The following is a 5,582-nucleotide window of genomic DNA, read 5'->3' on the forward strand; positions in this document are numbered from 1 at the left end:
CTTTGTTTTTTGGAGGGGAAACTGGGAATGGAAAAATTTACATGTAAATAAAGAAAATAAAAAAAAAATAACTACCAATCAGGTCTTGGTGCATCAAGCTGTTCCCAACAAAGGAGACAGTTATTCTGATGATATCTCTCCCTTATAAAAGAAAATGGGGAGTTGTGGGGCAGTAAGCTGTGACAGGCAGCCTGGTCACTGGTTGATCTCAGGCTTAGAACCTGGGAAGACCTAGCAGGTGAATGTGACCTGCAAAGAACTGCAAGTGTTTGACCATGCCCCTTGGGCCCCTGTCTTCTGTCAGAGTAGCTACAAGCTCCAACAGCCCCCTGCAGAGAGGTGTGTGGCAGTCAGTCACTTAGGAGCAATACCAAGAGCTCTCACATGCAAATAAGGCTTCCCCAAGCTCTCAAACCAAGCCAAGGAGAAGTACCTGCTATCAGACCCTGACCCACCCCAAAACTGTATATAAGAATCCTATCTGGAAGGATTAAAGGTGTGTGAGAACTTCTCAGTCATCCAAGAGTTTCTGTCCTAAGAGTTTTAACACTTGGGAAGAGGTCTGCTCTACTGAAAAGCTGCCTGAAGCTTCACTGCACTTCTCACTGGCTAGTCAGCCTCTCCTCTGCTCAGCCCAACCCTACTCAACACAGGGCAGTGTGGAGTAACGGAGATGGCATGTGATAGACAGAAGTGGAGCCAAGTGCAAGAGCAGAAAGAAGCAGCTGAAAGGAATTCCCTTTCCTGTTCATACTCGCTCCCCTTTGCATGAACTCTCTCAACCTGTTGGGCCAGAGATCTCTGTGGAAAGCCTTTGGTACACAGGCCCACAAAATGGGACCTCATAAAATTGAAAAGCTGCTGTAGGGTGAAGAACATTGCCAGTAGAACAAAATGGCAACCCACAGAGTAGGGAAAAAATCTTTACCAATCCTACACCCAATAGAGGGCTTATAACCAATATATGCAAATAACTCAAGAAGTTAGACTCCAGAGAACCAAATAATCCTGTTAAAATAGGGTACAGAGCTAAACAAAGGATTCTCAACTGAGGAATACTGAATGGCTGAGAAGCACCTAAAAGAATGTTCAACATCCTTAGTCATCAGGGAAATACAAATCAAAACAACCCTGAGATTCCACCTCACACCAGTCACAATGGCTAAGATCAACACTTCAAGTGACAGCAGATGCTGGTGAAAATGTAGAGAAAGAGGAACACTCCTTCATTGCTGGTGGGATTGCAAGCTGGTGCAACCACTCTGGAAATCAGTTTGGCAGTTCCTCAGAAAATTGGACATAGTACTACCTGAGGACCCAGCTATACCATTCCTGGGCATATACTCAAAAGATACTCCAACATGTAACAAGGACACATGCTCCACTATGTTCATAGCAGCCTTATTTATAATAGAGCTAGAAACAACCTAGATGCCCTTCAACAGAGGAATGGATACAGAAAATGTAGTATATTTACAAAGTGGAGTACTACTAGCTATTAAAAACAATGACTTCATGAAATTCTCAGGTAGGTGGAAGGAATTAGAAAATATCATCCTGAGTGAGGTAACACAGTCACAAAAGAACACACATGGTATGCACTCACGGAAAAGTGGAAATTAGGCAAAAAGCTCGGAATACCCACCATACAACTCACAGACCATGTGAAGCTTAAGAAGAAAGAAGACCAAAGTATGGACACTTCACTCCTTCTTAGAAGGGGGAACAAAATACTCACAGAAGGTAGAGGGTAGAAGGGACTTGGGAAGAAGAGAGGAAGGGGAGGGGGAAGGGGGACAGGATAAGGTATAGGAGGAGTCAGGGTGATGTCCAGAGGGTCTGGAAATTGAACAGAGGTGTGTAACAATGGGGGATGGGGAACTGGAAGCAGCCATCAGAAAGTCCCAGATGCTAGGAAAACAAGAGGCTCCCAGGACTCAATGGGGAGGATATTAGCTGAAAAACCCCACAGAGGAGAGGGAGAACCTGTAGAGACTATATCCAGAGGTTAGGCAAGCCCCCCTGGAGGGGGATGAGGCTACTCACTCATCTCCGAATTTTTAACTCCTGTCTAAAGGAAGTGCAGGAGCAAAGTGTGGAGCAGAAACTGAAGAAAAGGCCATCCAGAGACTGCCCCACCTGCAGATCCATCTCATATACAGACAGCAAACCCAGACACTATAACTGATGCCAAGAAGTGCTTGCTGACAGGAGCCTGAGATTGCTGTCTCCTGAGAGGCTCTGCCAGAACCTGACAAATACAGGAGCAGATGCTTGCAGCCAACCTTTGGACTGATTACTGGGACCCCAATGGAGGAGTTAGGCAAAGGACTGAAGGAGCCGAAGGGGTTTGCAACCCCATAGGAAGAACAGACCCTTCACAGCTTCCAGGGACTAAACCACCAACCAAAGAGTACATATATGGAGGGACCCATGGCTCCAGCTGTGCATGTTCAGAGGATGGCCTTATTTGGCATTAATGGAAGGAGAGGCCCTTGATCCTGTGGAGGCTTGATGCTCCAGTATAGAGGAATGCCTGGGCAGTGAGGTGGGATTGATTGGTTGGGTGGGTGGCTGGGTGGCTGGGTGGCTGGGTTAGCACCTTCATAGAAGCAGGGGAAGACGGATAGGGGGTTTGTGAGGGCAAATCTGGGAAAGGGATAAGATTTGAAGTGTAAATAAATAAAATATCCAAATAAAAATAAAGTAGTTTGTTCCCCCAGTGAAACTCCCTTGGAGAATACTAAATTTTCATTTGAAGGGAGGGATTTGATGGAAACATCTTTTTTATGGCTGAGTGTTCCAGAGTCTCTTACTCTCTGTGTATTTCCTGGATAGAGGTCTGTATTTGTTCCTATCTCCTGTATGAAAGTTTTCTGATGAAGACTGAGCAAACCACTAAGGTCATTAGGAGTCATTTTCTTGCTGCTTTCATCATATACCTGCAAGGATGTCTAAAATCAATAAAACAATAGAGATCTAATGTTAAAGAAAATATGGAATAAGGAAAACACTCTTCTGTTGCTGATATAACTGCAGACTTGTATAGCCGTTATGGAAATCAGTGTGGCAGTTCCTTAAAGCGGGACTAGACCTACCTCAGAATCTAGTTATCTCTCTACCACTCTTGGGCTTGGGCCGGAAGAACACTTTGTCTTAACCACAGAGATTCTTGTTCAACCATGTTTATTGCTGATTTATTCTTAATAGCCAGAGCTTAGAAACAATCAAGATAAAATCTCTAGGTAGTTATGATTTCTATTTATTTAATGACTAAAGGATGTTGAACATTTCTTTAAGTGATCTTCTGCATGTTATGTTTCCTCTTGAGAATCTTCTGGTTATATCTGTATCATTTTTTTTAAAGTTGAATTATTTGTTTTCTTGATATCCAGTATTTTTAGCACTTTGTATATTTTGTATATTAACCCTTTATTATAGGTGTAGCTGAAAAAAAGAAAACTTTTCCCTTTCTGTAGGCTGTTGTTTGTCTAAATGATAATGAGAATTTTTCTTTGTTTGTTTGCTTTGTCATATAGAAACTTTTCAGTTTCACGAGGTTCTACCTTTCAATTCATTTTATAGATATGTGTTTATACATACAAAATAATGAGTATTATTTGTAACCTCAAACAAATTATTGTTATAACTTTAGGCAAAAAACACAAAAATTTCTTGTCCTGACATTTCATGATGAGTGTTTTACTCCAATGTGAGGAGGATATGATCTTTTAAAACCATACAAATATAATTTACAGTGTATATTTTGCCTGTACTTTTTTGTAGCTATTCTTCAACATTCCAACACAAGATATATAGAAAATATAATAAGTTATTAACATAAATATATTATAATAAATTTAGATATTTTATTTTTAGTGAAAATTTATCTTATAAAAATAGTTGCAATTGTATTTCTTGTTATATATACAAATAATATGAGAAAATACATTTTATTTAATATGAAGCAATCATTATACTTAAATACAAAATTAAAACTACCAAGTTCTTATGAAAAGAGGAAAGCTTGAGTAAATGGGGCCTAAAACCAATAAAAAGAAAAGACAAATAAATTATTAATAAAAATTAAAGTATTTTCTTCAAAAGATATTAGGAAGCAGATAAATGGTGGTAAAAATCAATAATATTTGTACATATTTAAATTTTGATTTTTCTGTAACTGAAGAGATGGTTCAGAAGTTAAGAGCACTGATGCTATTACAGAGATCCTAAGTTCAGTTCTCAGCAACCACATGCCATGTCCCAAGTAGTTTTTCCTTATATTTTTTATTTGTTATTAAACTAATAAACTTTATTTGAAAAATGCAGAACTCAATATTGACATAATTTAAGTCATCAAAACATTTTATAATAGTTAAATACCTCTCAAATATGCATGATATCTTCTGAGGCTAAAAGAAATATGCACTCAAGCAGTTTTTAAAATATATTTGGAACATTAAACATGACAGAAGAAGAGAAGAATCTCTTATGAAATCCTCTATGAAAAGAAATTGTGAAAAGTTCCTGATTAGACAGCAGAAACTGATCCATCTCCAATGGAGATTACTCAGTATAACTTGGCTTTATAGAATGAATTGGATAATGTTCCTTCAGTTTCTATTCTGTGGAATAATTTGAAGAGTATTGGTATTAAGTCTTCTTTGAAGAGCTGATTGAATTTTGCATAAAACCCATCTGGCCTTGGGCTTTGCTTTTTTTTTTTTTTTGTTTGTTTGTTTTTGGTTGAGAGACTTTTAATGACTGGCTTCTATTATTTAGGGGTTATCAGACTGTTTGATGGTTTAGCTGATCCTAATTTAACTTTGGCATTTGGTATCTGTCTAGAAAATTGTTCATTTCATCCAGGTTTTCCAATTTTGTTGGATATAGGCTTTTATAGTAGGATCTGATGATTTTTAAATTTCCTCACTTTCTGTTGTTATGTATCACTTTTCATTTCTGATTTTGTTAATTTGGGTACTGTCTCTGTGCCCTATGGTTAGTCTTGCTAAGGATTTATGTATCTTGTTGATTTTCTCAAAGAACCAGCTCCTGGTTTTGTTGATTTTTATATAGTTCTTTTTGTTTCTACTTGGTTGATTTCAGCCCTGAGTTTGATTATTTCCTGCTGTCTACTGCTCTTGTGTGTACTTGCTTCTTTTTGATCTAGAACTTTGAGGTGTGCTATTAAGCTGGTAGTGTATGCTTTCTCTAGTTTCTTTTTTGAGGCACTCAAAGCTGAGTTTTCCTCTTCGCATTGCATTCATTGTGTCACATAAGTTTTGGTATGTTTTGGCTTCATTTTCATTAAATTCTAAAAAGTCTTTAATTTCTTTATTTCTCCCTCAACCAAGTTATCATTGAGTAGGTCCTTGTTCATGTTTCATGTATGTGTGGGCTTTCTGTTGCTTTTGTTGCTCTTGAAGACCAGACTTAGTGTTTGGTGATCTGATAGGAAGCATGGGATTATTTCAATATTCTTCTATCTGTTGTGGCCTGTTTTGTGACAGATTATATGATCAGTTTCAGAGAAGGTATCATGAGGTGCTACGAAGGTTTTTTTTTTTTTTTTTTTTTTT

This window comes from Mastomys coucha, unplaced genomic scaffold, assembly GCF_008632895.1.
Source record: "Mastomys coucha isolate ucsf_1 unplaced genomic scaffold, UCSF_Mcou_1 pScaffold17, whole genome shotgun sequence".
NCBI lineage: Eukaryota > Metazoa > Chordata > Mammalia > Rodentia > Muridae > Mastomys > Mastomys coucha.